Below are 20,288 nucleotides of genomic sequence, written 5' to 3'. Positions count from 1 at the left end.
ACAACTGACTCAACTGCATTTTTATACTACAGTATAGTCTAAGAACAAAAGCTTTACAGAGCATGCATGGAAAATCTCCTGGTTTTCTGGTCCTCTGAAATGGACCAGTCCCTCAGATTCTCAATTTCACCCATGTGCATCAGTAAATGTTTCCTCGTAAGTGATTTGGGAGCCAAGGCACCAGAGACCTGAAGTCAACATGCTTAAGAATGTTTTGACTGGGTTTTGACTGGGTTTGCAACCTCAAAATGGAAAACACAATAAAATTTTTATTCCCAAAACTCAAGCCACCATGACCTGACAAACATTGTATTCACCTAATAGCTTCCATCAATCCGTGCTGTTTTCAAATTAGCCTCTGTGACCTTTTCCATTCCTGAATGCTGTTGCAACTGTAGGACAACATCCTGCAAATTTGCTATCCAAGTCCATGGAAACAATGTTTATTGAATTACACTGGCTTTTGCACTGGGAAAGAATGAATCAGCTGAACTGCAGAATGATTTTTGTTTCTGCTAATACAAGACCTCTAATTAAAATAATCTTGTTATCATCTATGCAGTTGATTTTTAAATAAGTATATATTCATTTTGAATATATCTCTTATCACTTTGAAACATCTGCATGTGGCCCTCAGCAAGCAGTTATATCCCAAAATCTTGTGAATGAATTTAACTTCACAAAATATTAAAATATTAGGAGGAGGTCTGTGTGGTTATAATGCCCTTCATAGAGTACTGATCTGATACTAAAGCTTGATAAAGATGGGAAATTAACCTTTTGACTATTTTATTGGAAATCTGGCCGTTATGTATTTTTTTCTCCAAAAACAGTAAATCATATGCTTAAGTAGGCAGCATAGCACTTGAGTTACAAATTCTGATTTAGAAATAACTGAAATCTGAAGTTTGTTTTCCCTCCCCTCTCCCTTGTGAATTTTATTCCAAAACAAAGCATAACAAAGCCATGGCTATAAGGAAAGCAGAAACCACAATTTTCTGGAAATCACGATTTCTATTCTGAAATCTTTCTAGTTTATAATCCCAGATACGTTTAGTCATTGGTGAGGGAAATGCACTCCAAACATGTTCAGGAAGAGCCTGTTATTATTCTACATCTACCGCAACAGAGCCCTGGCATTTGTAACAGATTCCTGGACATAGCCCTAGGGAGTCCTGGCCAAAAACCCCCAGAGAAGTCACTTAATACCTAAAATGGTATAACGTGTACAATAAAGCAAAAGGCATGAGATTCATTGCTTTCACTTTAGCTTAGATTGATAGGCTGAACCTTTTTGCCTGCTGCGTTGTGTATGAGAGAATGTGCAAGAGTATGATGAGTGAGTTAGCTGAGGAAGACTATTGTGCCCATTGACCTGAGACAGTCTCCTGGAAATAATCTAACAGCAGGGAGCAGAGAATCCTTTTTAAAATCAATAGAGCAAGAAAACGCTGTTGACTAAGTGTCTGTGTGTGTGTGTGTGTGTGTGTGTGTGTGTGTGTTTAAAGGAAGGTGTGGAGGAGAGGTAAGGAACAAACAAGGAAGAGCTTTCCTTTAATGCTAACGTTAATAATTCCTCTGATCTATCCCTTTTTACACTATTTCTGCTGGTAAGAAACAGTTATCCTGAAAAAGGCATTCGTATATGTGAGTGTTGCACGTGCACACACACCCTTCCCAGGCTCTATAAGGTGAACTATTTGACTACCTAAGAGCAGAGCATTCTTAGCCTGCCATAATACAGCACGAACACTTGTTCCTGCTATGTAAGGCAAGGTATAATAATAATAATAAATAAATAAATAAAATAAATAAATAAATTTTATTTATATCCCGCCCTCCCCAGCCGAAGCCGGGCTCAGGGCGGCTAACAACAATAAAACAGTACAAAAGTACAACATAAACAACATTCTAAAATCATTCATTATAAAAATTAATTAATTCAAGCCACTAGCAACCATTGGGCCAGAGCTCTGCGAAGATTGCCGAGGGAGGGAGTCAGGCTGTGCCCTGGCCAAAGGCCTGGTGGAACAGCTCTGTCATGCAGGCCCTGCGGAAAGATGTCAAGTCCTTCCCCTTCCCAAAATGAACACAGACAGTTTTATGGAGTAGTTTTCTACCTCAAGGTGACTTCCAATTTATCTTCAGGTTGTCGAATGTCTCAGACAAGGCCACACATGCTGAAGCAAGAGAAGAGTACTTTAATCTGCTTCCAGGAATCAGCATTTGTTTGAAAACCATATGGAACATTCCCCCTCCCCAGTACTTTAAGTCTTGAAGAGAAACTCAGAAACAGGCATAAACTGGTTGAGGAGGTTTTTTTCTCCACCCCTAGCCAAACTCAAACGTGTGTCAGATTGGTCATGCATCCCAGAAATGAAGCTATGTGTGGTATGTCACAAGAACACTAATCATTTCTGGATCAGCTTCCACTTGAAAAACTGCATGGGATCTTTCTTTTACCCCAATATGTGGAGCAAGATACCAAGAACCAATAGATTTCATGAGACGTGTTTTGCCCTGGTGTCTTTTCCAATTTGTGTTCTGTAAGCAAATGGATGAAAATTTGGGGACTTTGTTTTCAACAATTGTGCAGGGACTACATCCTAGAAGGGCTACTTTAGTGTCAGTTCTGCAGTGAAATGGGACCCCAGGGTGTATTTCAACCCCATTCTGCTTGTGCATCAAACTTACATGCACGGGAGCAAAGCATAGCCAGGGTACGGGCTCTGTTGCCATCCTCACTGACTTCGAATTCATGGAGGGTGAAGACCTAAAGCAGGGAGGCCCCCTGTGAGACTTAGGACCCTACATAATTGGGGTTCTATGTTGTATGAGGAAGCTATGTGGATACAGCAGGCTCCCAGATTCCCAAATTCACCCTGTGAATTGGAGGGCAATAGGGTTATGATGCTCAATGCACCCATTCCTGCTCTCTCTTCTCATGTGTAAATTTAACATATGAGGAAGTTCCAAAATAAGGGGCAGTTGGGTAGGAAACCTATGCCAAAGTCCTATAGAGTTATCTATATAGGTGCAGCTGAATCCAGCTTCAGGAAAGGCATAGTGGTTATTTTGGTACATATACATGCAGAAGAGCAACATGAAATTACAGTAAGAGGCGAATAAACTCTTCTGCTACATGACTACACTGAGTATTCAATGTTTAAGCTATTGTCCCCACAGTACTACAGAATGTAGAGTTAGTGCTAACAATGGTTGTTACAAGTAAGGTTTATCTTCTTTTATGGCTTTAACCTTGTATACCACTCTGGTATTGTGAAATGGTCGGTGGTTCATAAATATATACAGTAAATCAAATCAAATAAATAGCACATTTTCTAAAGAAAGTTTTAATTCAAATGCAAACTATGTGCTAAAAATCTGGCCATTTCCAACAATCTGTATATGGTCAAATAACTTCAAAATGTCAGTAGCTTAAAAGTGTGTGTGTGTGTGGAACTTTAAATATAAAACACAAAAAAACAAGTACAAAAATGAACCCAAAGGTTAATATATTCAGATAGCTATAAGTGCATGAAACAGATGATTTGAACAGAAGTGCCTCTTCATACATAACTCCAGTGTCACTAACATAAAGCTATAATCTTCTTTTTTCCTGTGTTCTGACTATTATTGAAGTGCTAAGTGTCAGGTGGGAAGGTGTAATGCAAGAATCTTCACTGGAGTGGAAATTGCTCATCTTATGATATGTAGTAGTATAACAAACAATGGAAGTTTTTGTCACTGATTTCAACTGATCCTCCATTTATTGCTGCTTTGACAGCCTTTTAAGGAGATGGACTGTGAAATGAAATCTCACTTTCACACTCTTGCTAATAGACTAGGAGTGCCTTTTCCCATCAGAAATAGCAGTTTCAGTGCCATAAAGGAAGGTTAGATGGAGGTCCTACAATGACAATTATTGAGAAAGTAGTGGTCGCTTGTGTTTCAGCTCCTTTAGTTTAGTATCTGGCTGCCTCAAACTGTGTTATAGAAAGTTTACTATTTGAGGACACCTCGTTCCTTGAGTCTTCTCAGAACAAACAATGTGGCTGGTAATTTTCGCCAGAGTTAGCCTTCAGCATTTTGGCTCCTTGGACCCAAGGCCAGCCCAAGCCATGTTGCTATCTGAAGTAGAGCATCCACATGCACAAAACAACATAGTACCCAATGCCTGAGAAATTATTTTGCCACCCAAAGCAGAAAATCCCACTGGCACCTCTCCCACTCCCTTGATTAAAAAAATGGGTGAATATATTTAATAAACTATCTGCTGCCCTTTCATGACACCCAAAAACCAGCCACCTGAAACAGCCACCTTATTTTGCCAGTAGATGGGGAAAGCCCTATTAAATGATAGAATATTGAGCCCAGCCTGGCCTAGTAGTCTGCCAAGACTCAACATGGCTTCCATCGCTCATCTAGTCAACCAACCATCCTTATCTGGCATAAGGCAAATTAAGGAAAAAGACATTAGTAGGATTCAAGATTCTTGTGGAAGTCTAATGAAAAAAGAAATATAGTCCACTCGCCCAAAGTAGCATCAATTAGCACAAAGGCAACAACCACTCACATAATCAGTCATGTTGTATTGGCTAATAGAGATGGAGGGATGGTTAGCATGCTGCTCCCTGTTTCTGCACAAACATTGTGCTGGGAGGAACTAGGGAGAAGCTTGTAGCTTTATGGACAATGATTTGCATTGTAAAGAGATCTTCAGCCCATTGTGAGAGAACCATGGGTTTGGAATTAATTACTGCTTGGGAGGAATTGTTTTATTTGTCTGAAAAGCTCCTGCCAATTCATGACTTCTAATTCTGCATAAATATATAAAGCTGCATGCAGTGTTGGTTCTGCCTCCACCTTTCATCAGACTGCTGACTTTTACGTACAAGTTAATTGTGTGTCTCTTAAAGTCCATTGATAGTACTCATATTAGAGCAGCTTTCCATATTCCTTTACTCAGTACTTACTCCACTGTCTTCAGTTTCTGAGAGGTCTGATCACAGAACTCTGTGACTACTATTGCCCTTGCCCTTCTTAGGTCTACATAGAATTTTCACTCTGGCTTAATTAACATGGAATAACTACCACCTTTGGTTTTATATTCATAATCACAAACGTAGACCAGACTTTTATTCAGTCATCTAAGCCCATAATAGTCATTGGCTTTCATCATCCTTGTTGACTTTCAGATATGAGCTGTACCATTCCTCCGATTCCAACATTTAGTTCTGCACTGATTACCTATTGACACTTGAACACAACTGCAGCTTCATCTCCCAGTGAAGCCATAGTCTGGCATGGGAAATAACCCCACTAATTGGGAAACGGCTAAGAGCTGTGCTTGCCTTTATGCTGAGACTTAGATCCCAATCATTTGGAGAAGGCTTTCATAGCATCAGAAGCCATATACCATAAATAAAGTGCCCAAGACTCTTCATCTAAGCCAAGGATCATAAACCTGTAGTCCTCCAGATGTTTTTGGAATACAATTATTATTATTATTATTATTATTATTATTATTATTATTATTATTATTTTATTTATTTATACCCCACACATCTGGCTGGGTTTCCCCAGCCACTCTGGGCGGCCTCCAACAAAATATTAAAATACAGTAGTATATTAAACATTAAAAGCTTCCCTAAACAGGGATGCCTTCAGATGTCTTCTAAAAGTCTGGTAGGTGTTTTTCTCTTTGACATCTGGTGGGAGGGTGTTCCACAGGACGGGTGTCACTACCGAGAAGGCCCTCTGTCTGGTTCCCTGTAACCTCACTTCTCGCAATGAAGGAACCGCCAGAAGGCCCTCGGTGCTGGACCTCAGTGTCCGGGCAGAACGATGGGGGTGGAAACGCTCCTTCGGGTATCCTGGACCGAGGCCGTTTAGGGCTTTAAAGGTCAGCACCAACACTTTGAATTGTGCTCAGAAATGTACTGGAAGCCAATGTAGGTCTTTCAAGACCAGTGTTATGTGGTCTCGGTGGCCACCCCCAGTCACCAGTCTAGCTGCTGCATTCTGGATTAGTTGCAGTTTCTGGGTCACCTTCAAAGGTAGCCCCACATAGAGCACATTGCAGTAGTCAAAGCAAGAGATAACTAGAGCACGCACCACTCTGGCGAGACAATACGTGGGCAGGTACGGTCTCAGCCTGCGTACCAGATGGAGCTGATAAACAGCTGCCCTGGATACAGAATTGACCTGCACCTCCATGGACAGCTGTGAGTCCAAAATGACTCCCAGGCTGCGCACCTGCTCCTTCAGGGGCACAGTTGTCCCATTCAGGACCAGGGAGTCCTCCACACCTGCCCACCCTTTCCCCCCAAAACAGTACTTCTGTCTTGTCAGGATCCAACCTCAATCTGTTAACCGCCATCCATCCTCCAACCGCCTCCAGACATTCACACAGGACTTTCACTGGTTCTGATTTGAAAGAGAGGTAGAGCTGGGTATCATCCGCATACTGATGAACACCCAGCCCAAACCCCCTGATATTATCTGCCTAAATTATAATACAGCATAGAAATGATCCATGAATAGAAAAAACCACCCTTGATGCTCAGCAGCTCTCAAAGCAGACAGGGTGACTTCAGTGATATTTAAACCCAACCATCTGTGTGACACACCCACCATCCTGAAAGTGATGAGGCTGGTATTTGTGCGGTACCTCCTTGCCCAAACTCACATTGTTTCCTAGCAGAAGCAGTTGGAACAGAACTGTGGCACTGTCAGATAGAAGGAAAGAGAATGCAGCCAAGGGTGGATCACTGGACTCCCCAACAAGAAGCTCTCTAGCTCTTGCCAGGGACACCCTCTCCCCAGTATTTCTTCAACGTCTCGTGGTTCTTCACTTGTAAGCTACATATGGCTGTTCAGCACAGAAGACACTGGGTTGTGTTTTATCAAGCCATTTTACCTCTTCAATCTGTAAATTCAGCCAGAGTAATTTTTATAATATGAGCAAGCCAAAGGAATAATAAAAGCAAATGCAGCCCTGTCTGCTCTGGCAGCAGTAACCAATCAGTATTACAGCAGCAGAAAATTGCAAAGAAATTCAGACCTGAAGCCACCCATTACTGACTCAAACATGGTTACCTACAATCTGGAGGAACAGCTTTCTCCATTTCACCCAGGATGGATCATAATTGCAGGCCAGGAGGTTATATATTCTTTGTCTACCTACGTTTGCTTATGCTAAGAATTCAGTCATTTCCTCCCCCACTTCTCTCTCTCTCTCTCTCTCTTTCTTTCACGCACACACATGCACCTTAATCCAAAGGAAAGCAAAATGTTGAATGTATTTCCAGGCCAATGAAATTCACTCTACATTTTCTATAATTAATCCTGCTGAGAAACTCATTTTGAAAGCAGGATTTTTTTCTCTCTCGAAGAGACAGGAAAACAGATTAATTCCTTGGCAACAAAATTCTAATTAATTGAAAAAGTGGCCCTATACTTTGCTTCTTTTGCTGTTGAAATTATATTACTGATGCCATGTAGAAAATCAGGTGGTTCTTCCTCTTTAATTATAGAAGTAAGAATTAGGGTTATTATTGACTCTGTACAAGTGTTTATCTTGCTCCATGGCTCACTGATTACTAGACTAAATGATTTGGAAAGAGCATGAGGACTCTCTGTAAACATTGCACAAGCAGTGATTATCTCCTAACTGATAGGCTGCCAATCATCTAGTAAAACAGCCTAGTTTTAATTTATCATCACATTTCTTCCCCTCAGCTTTGTCTGCAGCCTCAATAATGCAGAAAGAAAAGGACAGAAGTCCTTTCAAACATATCTGATCTTCATGAAAACCACCTTTGTCTCATTTAAACATATTCACAAATCTTTGCTCGTTCTTAACTATGTTGACTTTCTAATATTAATTCATGAATTGCAACACTTTGGTCTATCCTGTTTAAATAAGTACTCCCTCCCAATAAGATGGGCACGATCCTGTTGTTTGAGTTTCAATTTAGAGGCAAGCAAAATACTATTTTTTATACATTGTAGTGGATGCCAGAAATTAGGTGAAACCATGACCATTAATATGTGAATAGTGACAATTCTAAATTAATTTTGTGAATGCCTGAAGCTGTGGATGGGTGGATAAACACACACACACACACACACTTATTTCCCTCTCAGTATTCAGTGAATACAGTGGTACCTTGGGTTACAGACGCTTCAGGTTACAAACTCTGCTAACCCAGAAATAATACCTCGGGTTAAGAACTTTGCTTCAGGATGAGAACAGAAATTGTGCGGCGGTGGCAGGAGGCCCCATTAGCTAAAGTGGTACCTCGGGTTAAGAACAGTTTCAGGATAAGAACAGACCTCCAGAACGAATTAGGTTCTTAACCCGAGGTACCACTGTACTGACAATCACAATTAGGTGACTGTCAGCATTCACCAGTGTATTTCTAAATTGTCAGACATTTACCAAAAAAAATCTAAGATTGTCAGTACTCCCTTGCAAATGCTTATGTACTATTGAATGTTAGGGTCAAACTAGTTGTGATGTGGGGCTGCATTTTAGAGCTGCCCACATCATTTTCTTTCTGAAACTGTAACTGTGCAGTAGGGGCTATTTGGTTTGGAACCACAGTGTCAGAAGAAAGTGAATTTTAAATAATAATAATAATAATTTATTATTTGTACCCCGCCCATCTGGCTGGGTTTCCCCAGCCACTCTGGGCGGCTTCCAACAAAGATGAAAAATACACTAAAATGTCACATATTAAAAACTTCCCTGAACAGGGCTGCCTTCAGATGTCTTCTGAATGTCAGGTAGTTGTTTATCGCTTTGACATCTGATGGGAGGGCGTTCCACAGGGCGGGCGCCACTACCAAGAAGGCCCTTTGCCTGGTTCCCTGTAACTTGGCCTCTCGCAGTGAGGGAACCGCCAGAAGGCCCTCGGAGCTGGACCTCAATGTCCGGGCAGAACAATGGGGGAGGAGACGCTCCTTCAGATATACTGGACCAAGGCCGTTTTTAAACCTTTGCTTCCATGCCACGACCCCAAGCCAAATCACTCTCCCACTTCTCTAGCTCCTATTAGTTGCAAAAGTGATAGCTAGAGTGGGTAACAACCTGGTTTCACCTGGAAGGGAGTTGCATAGGTGATGTGCTATGTCAAACTTACTTAGAAGAGGGCTCTCCCTATTCCAGGTAACAAGTTCAGAAATACGTAAAGGCTAATAACTGGAGCTGGCTAATGGAAGAAATGACAGACTCAGTTTCAGGACTGGGGAGAGCTCCCAGGGAAAAGCAGATGTTGATTCAACAATCCAGCATTTAATAGAGTTATTGTACCCTATCATAAAACTTGCCAGCAAACTTGATGAGAATGTAAAGGCATAACTTCCTTTTTTGTCTTCTGTTTTTTCCCTTTGGGTGATATGTGGTCTGACCCCCTTGTATTCAGGATCTGGTAGCTTGTCCTGCTGTTCAAAGAGCTTCTGAAAGCTGTGCAGATGACCTGGCATGAAGTCAAACTGCAATGAGTTGCTAAAATAGTATCCTGGGTTACCACGGAAATGAGTGCATGGTAAAATGTTATCTATTAAGAATGGTTAAACTTGAAACATAAAGGATTTGTGTTTTCTCCTTTTCCATTCCCTGATTTTAGCAAGCTAGTGACAAAAAGAAAAAAGCCCTCAGATCAGCCTAGATTTTGATTAACAAGGCATAAAAAACCACCCATCCTGGCTTTGCTTCTCTCAAGTTCAAGACAATAATTTGAGTAGACGTAGGCAACTGACAGTCATGACAACTAAGCATATTAGTGGGACATGCTCTCAAATTTCCCAAGGGTGGTTGGGACAGTGAGAAGCTCAGTGATTAACATATTGTTTGAAGTCATTTCATGCTCATACAAGATCTGTTGGGCAGGTTTGTAAAACAAATGAGTTATTTATAAGGATAAGAACAGGCCAGATATTATATGTGCTAGAAAAAGCTGCTACATTCCAGATCTGGATTTTAGGGATACGTTTAATATCTGGCTGTCTCTTGAAAAAGAGCTAGCCAGAACATACAAACGTATCTAATCCAGTTTTTCCCCAGCATCTTTTATTCGTAAAGGTAAAGGTAAAGGGACCCCTGACCATTAGGTCCAGTCGTGGCCGACTCTGGGGTTGCGGCGCTCATCTTGCTTTATTGGCAGAGGGAGCTGGCGTACAGCTTCTGGGTCATGTGGCCAGCATGACTAAGCCGCTTCTGGAGAACCAGAGCAGCATACAGAAATGCCGTTTACCTTCCCGCCGGAGCGGTACCTACTTGCACTTTGACGTGCTTTCAAACTGCTAGGTTGGCAGGAGCAGGGACCGAGCAGCGGGAGCTCACCCCGTCACGGGGATTCGAAACGCTGACTTTCTGATCGGCAAGTCCTAGGCTCTGTAGTTTAACCCACAGAACCACCTGCATCCCACTTTTATCCATACCTGAGGCATAAGACTTAACAATTCCATTCTTTTCCCAATGGGGCCTGTTTTTTAAATCTAAACTTGTACAGTACTTTTTCTTGTACAGTGGTACCTCAGGTTAAGAACTTAATTCATTCTGGAGATCTGTTCTTAACCTGAAACTGTTCTTAACCTGAAGCACCACTTTAGCTAATGGGGCCTCCTGCTGCCGCTGTGCCGCCGTTGCACGATTTCTGTTCTCATCCTGAAGCAAAGTTCTTAACCCGAGGTAATATTTCTGGGTTAGCGGAGTCTGTAACCTGAAGCGTATGTAACCCAAGATACCACTGTATAAGAATTGACACCGGGACTGGGCTGGGGAAGAATATTCCTAGGTAACTAAACTTAACAATACATATCCCCAGAAATCAGCACCAGTAGCAGATATAGAAATGTAGGACTCTTGACTAAAATTTGAAACTCTATCTCCTCCCTTATTTAATGAAGAACACAATAGCCTCCAAAACTAATTCAGGACAAAACTACACATAAAAAACAGAGCTACTGCCAAATATGTCTGGTCTGTGTCAATTTCTCTCCCAACCCACTTCCTAGTAATGTGTAGCACTACTATCCTGATGGCACTTCCTCTGATGTGCATTTCCATGTTAAAGGGAAGGAGGAAAAAACCAAGGACCTTAGCAGAGTAGAAAAGCATGTAGCAGAGGTCAAAGGAAAGGAAGGTGTTCTCTGCTGGAGCTATACTCCATGTTTCCAGCAGAAAACGCCTTCCTTTCCTTACCCAGTCAGTTCGACACTTTTGCATCTGCCATTGGCCCAGGGAACAAGAGCTGCTGGGTCACTTACAGTACCTCTATCCCAGAAAGATCACCAGCAGGTAAGGAGTATCAGCCTGGTTCCAACTGAATATAACTGCCAGTTAACATCTCACCACTTAGTTCTGGCATTGCTAAACTCATCTTCCTCCACCCCCTTGTCTTGTGTGCCTTGTCTTTGAATTGGTAAGTAGGGCCTTTCGCTCTCCCTCCCCCCTTTTTGATGGTGAGTGAGACAAAAATATAAAGTAACAAAGCACACTTTATAGTTACGTTCTTCAGATGGAGGCTTACTTTGCAAATGGATCATTGAGATACTACAAACAGGTAGCAAGGGACAAGGTGTTGTGTTTTTACTTGGAATGGTTAAATGGGTATGTGCAGACTATGGGCTGATACTATGTCAATGCCAAAATCTTGTGGATACTGCAAAAAAAATCCCACAACTTGTATGGATGAGGAGCACCAATTCCACAATAAGCACCTGTCTGAAAGCACTCATGTAGCCAAAAGTGCAATAATATGGATGGAGATTTGGAAGCACTGCATCCTTGGCTGCACACAGTGGCCTCATTCCAGAAAATAATAAGTAAGTCACTGCTGTGATGGACCTTCATGTGTGAACCAGCCCACAGAGTACAAAACTAATCTTGTGTGTATAGTGGAAAACGTAATGAATTACTGCCCAATCCAACTTTAAACTGGCACACCAATATCAAATTCAACCACTCTCTGTTCTGACAGTGATTGAAGATTTACACCCCGACCCTTTCCTTTAGATATGGCAATACATGGAGGTGATACATTCCGGTTTTTTAGCTTCACAATGAAAAGCTGCTTTTTACTTGAAAGGACGCAGTGAGCTGTTCTCAGAACAAATGGCCCTTGAAAAGGTGCCAGGATGATTGTTAGCACTATCTATTATACCTCATATTGTGAGCCTGGTATGCCGAGTGTCTCTCCACCCCCTGTCATTTTAATGGACAACTCTCTATTGTGGCTAAACAAATGTCAGTGCCTTTAGGGGGAACTGCAGCAATCTTTTCCGAATGATGTGCACCTGACTGACAGGGAAGGATTCGTGAGGTTGGGAGCTAGACATAAATTCATATCTGAAAGCAAGACATACAACCACAATCTTCAGTAGATGCAGATTTTTACTCTGCAAATATGACTTTACAAAGAAAGGTGATTTTGGATGGCAAGGAAATAGATACTACAGAAACATTTATCTCCTTTTTTATTGTGTTGCAGCATGACAATATCCTCAAGAAATCTATTGTTCATGGGCAAAACTACTGTAATAAACACAAAGCAGTTCATCTTGATGGGCTCGTATATAATCACTGTGAGTAGCACCATCATTGTTCTCTGACAGTGCAGAGACAAATGCAAGCATCCTCTCAAAAGCAGGACGTTATGGGAAGAGGTACCTCTACCACATGAATGGGTTCCTGGAAAAATGTTTCATAGCTACACTATCTTTAGCATTCTGTGTGGGGCAACCCTTGAAGAGTGCCCAGGAATTGTAATTAGTACAACATGTGGCATTAAGGCTGCTGACAACCGCCTGATCATATAGGCATATTTATTAGTTGCACTGCCTCCCAATGAATTTCAGGTCAAAATCAAGGTGCTATTTCTTACTTGTAAAGCCCTAAATAGCTTGGGGTTGCCACATGGCTATCACAAGCCTCTCTTGAGTGTCTACGGTATATCAATATAATCTAGGAACTTTTAGCACTTTGTAACTTAGCAAAGTTTCACCTCCTGTCCAACTTTCTGAAGCATGTGAATCTGACTTTTGAAGAGTTTGTAAGTAAACTATTTTTAACTTGCCAAACATGTGGGTTTTTTCTGTGCTGGGGAAAGAAGGAAACTTTGGAAGGAACTTGGAAGAGCAAATTTTAAAGGTCTAAAAGCCTGTATTTCCATGCTTTGCTTTGCTTTGCTGAATTTTATTTTATTTTTAATCTGTGCTGGGGTTCTCTCACCAAAGAGTACTTGCTCCCAGCCTGGATCTTGGCATGCAGAAAATACTCCTTCTATATATTATTTTTCCTGGAACCAACACTTTCTCCACTGCAGATATGCTACAAGGCATAATTTCAAGCTTGATCTTTTCATTGGTTGACGTAAGGTGGAGTTGGCAAAACCTATAGCTACAGACTGAAGATGGCAATAGGTGGCAGCACTGACATATGGGTAGGAGGCAGAGGTAAGAATGTAGTTTGGTCAGGAGGTGTTTGATGTTGTAAACTGAAACTGCCAAACTTGCTCATAGGAACATAGATGAAAACAAAGCAGGACTAACAACTGGGCTTTGCTTAAGACTCCTACAAGGTAGGCTGGCTTCAGACTTGTTTACTCAGTCTTGGGAACAGAAGAGCTCTTTCTTAACTCTGCAAGTTAGCTCTGTTGCTTGCAATAATAAACTGAGTTTGAAGATCAATGCCTCATGGCATGCGTCATAACACGGTTCATGTCTGCAGTCTGTTACATATTCCCAATTATTATGCAGGCAGTGGTTAAAGGCTACATCCTGGACTGCGATGCTACCCAGTGTGTAGCATCCTTCTCGCATGCTTGTATAAGCAAACCTTTCTTCCTTGGGAACTGCAGCAGCTTAATTATAAAAGCTCTGGTTCTTTCTCAGTCTCAAGGGGGAGGGGCTGTGGTGAAATGTGTTATCTCTATATGGAATTAAATCTGCCAGCGGATCAAGCTGTACTCTGAAGATGGCTGAAATGAAGACTGTACAGATTTCTTCCTTGGGACTGTGGTACCCTTCAAACTTGATCATTGTTCCACCAAGACCATCACACAAGGACCAGCCACTTTAACCTACATATTGATACCACAGTCTGCAGTTTGGAAAGGATACCTTCTGCACAGGTGTTTTGTTCCTCCATCTGTCAGAGGCCTTAATAATCCCCAGCTCCTGGGCTTGCTGTCATGACCCCAAAGTTCAGCAGTGATCAGGACACCTTGCCAAGAGCCTTGGATAAGATGCCAAAATGGTTTTCTTGATCTAAGCCTAATACTGCCAATCGGGAACCCATTCATCACAAAGCGCTGGGCCCCATAGAACCAGAGCCAGGACCTTTAAGGGCACCTTCTCTTGAGCCACCAAATGCCTCCCACAGTACCTAACCAGTCCAACAGCACAAGGAAAGCTCCAGGCAGAAGGCCATGGGGTGAATAAGTACCAATCTTCAGGGTTGGCCTCTTAAATGATTTTAATTCTCCAAAGCTCCCTTGAGGGTCCTTGAAGAGGTAGACTAGAGGCAGAGGCTCCAAAACCCTCAGTTCACTTCCAACCCTTCTAGGAGCAAGTTGCTCACTTGAAGCTCTCCATGGTACTGTGACAACCTACCTGCCTTGCTGCCATTCTGATGGACCAGAACAAGACATTTCCCACACATTTCTTATGTGTGTGGCAACCCAGTCAGATGGGTCATGTACAAATAAAAGTATTATTATTATTATCATTATTATTTCTCAAAGGCATGGTTCCCAGGTGGCAAGCTTACTAGCCTCTCTGCAATGTGGTACATCAAAGTTCACAAGGTATGATGGAGCTATTGATTATGCTCCTGAGACATAGGGTAGAATTCAACATAGCACTAAGTGAAGCATGCATGTGGGGAAAAAGGTCTGTTCACACAATATGGCTTCCCACCCTTCTCCCACGTCATAGCTGTCAACTTACAGATTTGAAAATAAGGGACCAGCAGCCTTGAAAAGAAGGGACCAGCAGCCAAAATAAGGGACCTGCAGCCTCACCTGTTCCAGGCACTCCAGTCTTCCTGTCCTCCTGCAGTCTGGTCAAACTCATGCTGGTAGCTTCGAGAACACTGTCCAACCAACTTTGTAACCAGAGGAGCAACTGACTAGAATCTGAATCACATGCACCACAAGGCCTATGCAGCCTCAACTTAAGATGGCTCCCCAGCCTGGCTTTGCACTGCAAGGTTTGCAGCAGCACATGCAACAAAATGGCGTCCAGCATTCAAAAGCCCCCTCAGCTTCCATTAACTAGCCACACACAAGGCATGCAAGCTCCACCCCCCCAGTCATTCTTAGACTTCTTATTGGGTGAGCAACACAGCCAAGCAACACAGTTGGAGCCTCCTTCCTCCCCGGCTGGCAGGGAGGGAGGGAGAGGAGCTGCTTCCTTTGAAATTTAAGTGACATCCTTTAAGGGACATTTAAGGGACATCCATCAATAAGGAACAGCAGCGGGACATGGCGCTGGAATAAGGGACTGTCCCTTCAAATAAGGGACACTTGACAGCTATGACCCACGTGCCCCCCCAAACATGTTCTGGGGTTTCCCCCAACTCTCCAGAGCAGATTTAGGGGGTGCAGGGGGAGGTTCTGTGGCATGAGCAGCCTTCTTTCCATGCACACAACAATCCCACCCTTTGAGCTACAAAGCAGCCTTATCATTTTGTCCCCTTTCCAGGATATGCCTCAGCAATGAACAGTAGTAATTACGCTGAAGGCTTGCATTTTTTTAGGTGTTTGAAATGTATTTATATTGGGCACTGTAAAAAATAATCAAAGGATCAAATAGCAAATTTTTCACCCAAGTCTTTCTGAATGGAGCATCCAGCCATGAATTTAGATCCAAATTGAAGTCTGTTGCAGCACACATTCTTCTTGCCCTTGGCAGGAAGACAGTGCAATTGCCAATAATTATTGGAAGATCCCAGGGTTCGAAACTTCCATTGTTCTAGGCGCATTTTGTGACAGGGAATTTCATTAGCGCAAGCAGTTTCTGAGCTCTGGGTGCAGCACTGCACCTCAGATTTCAGATTAAAACTGCACAGTGGAAGGAAAGGAGGGCCCTTTTCTGCCTCCCTACTTCTAGCTACTCTCTGAAGACTGGAGAAGAGACCCTCTTAAGAATATTAGGAGGGTGGGCAGGGGAAGGACTAGACCATGTGAAAAATGAATATAATATTTTATCTGCAGTTCATTCATTTTCAGCTTTGTATTCTTGTTATTTAAAAAGCGCACCTAGAAATTCTGTTGTTGCACCCATAACCTAGGTTTAAAGTGCCATTTAGCTCCTAGCTTTCATATCTCAGTTTCTAACATTGGAAGATCCTACAAAATAACACACAATTTTCTCCATTAAGTAATGACAGGTCTTTACTAAGTAACTCAATTTGTACAGACCCTGAATACGAACCCAGCAACCCCAGTTAGTCTTACTTACAAAGTGGGCTGCAAACCTGAACCTATTACTGAGGGTCTTGTTCTAATTCTACGCATGCACTTCTAAAAAAGAAAGAAGCCACTCATGAGAGGATTTTGAGAACAGGCTTTAAAAGAATGTGTGCGAAACAAATGAATTGTCAGACATTAGGGAGAAAAGAACTCGGGGAGGAGGAAACAGAACAGATACGGAAGATGAAAGGGCAGTTAAATAGATAAAAAGGAGAATCTGGTCAAAATGTATAAAGCATGAGATGCTAAGAACAAAGCAAAAAAAAAAAAAAAAGACAGCTTTTCAAAAATAACAAGTGGTAAGAGAGAGCAAAGCCAGAAGAAAATAATCTGATAGTATTTTAACACTATTGTAATTGCACACCGAGGCTGCAATCCTATATGCATGTAGGGTAACTCTCACTGAGCTCATTGGGACTTACATTGAAGTAGACGTGTATAGATTTGTGCCATAAGAAATGCCTTCTAGAAAAATGCATTTCCTGTGTTCATAATTTGATGGTGCAATTCCTCAAACACCAGATGAGTTACATGAAGGATTAAATGGTCATTTGCATGGCAGCAAGCAGCATTATTCACTATAAATCAAGAGAAGGGTGAATCCAATCTGGACCTCAGCCATTAATATTGCTAACAAATTCCAAGTTCAGAGAATAATGATATTTTTAAAAATCCTCAGTCGTGTTCACCTCAGTTCTTAGACACTTGTTTTGTTAATCCGTTTATAACAATTGAGGTTTTGTAATCATGCTTCTAATGCCAGCAGTGACTTTTCCCACAATTATTAGTCTAGGGTAGCTTGTGTTAGAAGTGGTTATTAAAATATGGATGAGTCTGTTACAGATGCAAAGAAGAGGATTGCATATTCTTACGGCTTTATTGGCCAGCCTGACAGCCTGCACAAAAGCTTCCAGATTAGATTCCACTTAAAGACATTGTTCTTTTTTTCTGATTCTGCTACTTTGGGTGTAATCCTCATAGCACATTTGAAGGAGATGAATGTACAAATCCATGAACATACAAGCACTAGCAGCCACCTCTCTCCACACCCCCAGCAGAAACTGAGATAAGCATTGGGCCAGCAGAAACTGAATTGTCCAGAAAAGGTGTGGGAGCCATATAATGGTACCAAAATGGGGGGTGGGGAGCATAGAATCCTTCTTTCCCTTTTCGTCTAATAGAAAAGCAAATGGCCCGTTTGCAGCTCTCCTACCACTTGAAGTGCAGGCAAAACTTTTTGGGGAGTAAAAATGAAAAAGGGGCAGAATGCTCTGGTGGAGCTGATCCTGCCAGCAGGCTGGATCCTCAGTTCCACCATGGGCCACTTTGAAGGCTGCCAGCTATGCCCACCTGCCAGTCACCTGATGTCACCATGACATCAAGCAATCCATCTTCAAAGGAAATAATTGGGAGCACACTATTAAGCTCACTATCCATTCTTTTCTTCCTTCCTTTCTTAACCGGCTTGGATTCAAGCCAGGCTGCAAAGAAAGATTCCTGCAGAAAGCGAATCCGATCAACACTGACCGCAGACCACACTTGTGAAAGGATTGCATGTTCCAGGTAAGGTGTGGGAGTTGCTTGGGGATAATGGTTCTATGGACCACATTAGGACCCTTGATGGCTTCATCTGGCCTGCAGGCTGCAGGTTCTCCATGTCTGCTCTAGCACCTCTTTTCAAAACGGCGAGGAGACATCCCCTTTTTTGTTTTTTGCCACCAGGCACCCAAATGTGGGTGACAAAAGTGCCTCCAGACTTTCATGGGGAACAACTAGTCCTGAAGAAGTGAGAGAAAATATTTGGGACAGCTAAAATTTGAACTAGCTCAGCTATATCGGAAGCCTCTTTGTGGAGACATTTTGCCCTGAAAAGCAAGGTATAAATAACTAAAGAAACAAAGGGAGCAATTCCATAGCACAACTCTTACAACCTTTTTGCAGAGTTCTGTATATTGTGCTATAAATGTACACTTGATTCTATTTTTTCTGTGCACAATGCTTATATTTTCTCTCAGTTATTAGAAATATTGAATTTTCTGAGCACACAAAACACCGTGTTTCACATTTGTGAAAATGCTTTATAACCTTCCCTTCTGGTGCATGCAGAGTTCAGGAGTGCTGCTTTTGCTTTTTGAGGTATTTCTTCTTTTCTTTTCTTTTGGAGGAATGATGCTGCTTTAGGACTAGCACTACTTAAGTGCTTTTTCTCCTCACTAGCTGAGTCTGTGTATTTGTAAACAAACCAATACAAACCAAAATCCAAAGTCTCCAATATTCTTTCCCTTTTAATTCGAGGAATAAGCAGCACAAAACAACACAAAAGAAATAATTCAGATCACTATAAGAAAAGGTGATCTATCTTCAGGGCTTATAGAGCTTCAGATACTGAAAATATTAAATTTCGTGGCACCCTGGTGACAAAAGATACACTATAACTCTAGCTATTATCGTCTGATCCCAGTCAGACCAGTTCAGTCACTTCCATTTCCCTGTCCAGTCAAATAATGTGGAAATATACATGGTACAGACTGCAGTACGGAAGTGGCTGTTAGTACACATCTTCTCGCTTTTGTTTGTGCCCCCTTCTTAGCATTCTCTCAGCGTCTTTCCAGCTGTATGCATTAACTTTTAATTAGCATTCCCTCAAACAAAGCAAGAATCCTATTATTAACCACTGGAGGTGTTAATTTGTTTAGGAATCAGGATTGCCAGGATCTATCTCTCCCTCCTCTATACCTCCACCCTTCTTGCATAAGCAAAGCTCTGAGACAAATTGATTTGACTGGGGTTTCTTTTCTCCCCTTACAGGATCATGTAACAATTAAAGCAAATAAATGAAATTAAAAGAAAATTGAAATCCGCTCTTTCGACAATACTTCTGATTTAATTTTATTCATGCTAGTGAATAAAACATGAGATTCTTCCCCAGCCTTTGACTGAATGAAGTAAGTTGCCTTGTGCATCATACAGCGCCGCCTGCTGGCTGCTAATTTCTCCAGTGTTTGCATTTGTACTTATCTACCCTTTGAGATGTTAATCACTATTTACTTATCATTACTGAAGTACCTTGAAGCATGTTAGAACTTGTTTTCCCAGGATAAGGAGCTAAAACAAGACTCTCTAAACCGCAAACTTTATAATCTGAGCTGAGATGAAACAATGAGTGTCGATAATATAGTGCTGGGGAAAGCATGAAGCATTCAGAGATAAATGAAGGTTGCAGCAACAATTCCTGTAGTTACTGAGGTCAAACTTATAGCTGAAGAAGGAGTTCATATGAAATGTATTTATTGGTTTAATAATAATAAGTAACAAAGTACAACAGTTCAGGGATGGGGAACCTGTGACACTCCGAATGTTGTTCAACTCCAACTCCCATCAACTCCTGCCAATATGGCCATTGGCCAATGGTCAGGGATAATGGGAATTGTAGTCCAACAAAAAACTTTGCCTTAGACCAGGCATAGGCAAACTCGGCCCTCCAGATGTTTTGAGACTACAGTTCCCATCATCCCTGACCACTGGTCCTGTTAGCTAGGGGTGATGGGAGTTGTAGTCCCAAAACATATGGAGGGCTGAGTTTGCCTATGCCTGCCTTAGACCCTTGTAAAAATGGTGTCACCCATACAAAATTATTCAGATGGCCCTGTAGCAGCATTAAAAAAAAGATCTGTTGCTAAGACACACACTGAACAAAAACCTGTGGAGAGGGGGAAGGGAGACCATTTTTTAAAGGGAGAGATGATATCCTGATCTAGGCGAGTAGGAGAGATCTGTCCTGTAATGCAACATGCCAGGTACAAA

Source organism: Podarcis liolepis, assembly GCF_965112155.1.
Source record: "Podarcis liolepis genome assembly, chromosome: 1".
Classification (NCBI taxonomy): Eukaryota; Metazoa; Chordata; class Lepidosauria; order Squamata; family Lacertidae; genus Podarcis; species Podarcis liolepis.
The sequence above is the reverse complement of the archived record's forward strand: the minus strand, read 5'-3'. Positions refer to the sequence as shown.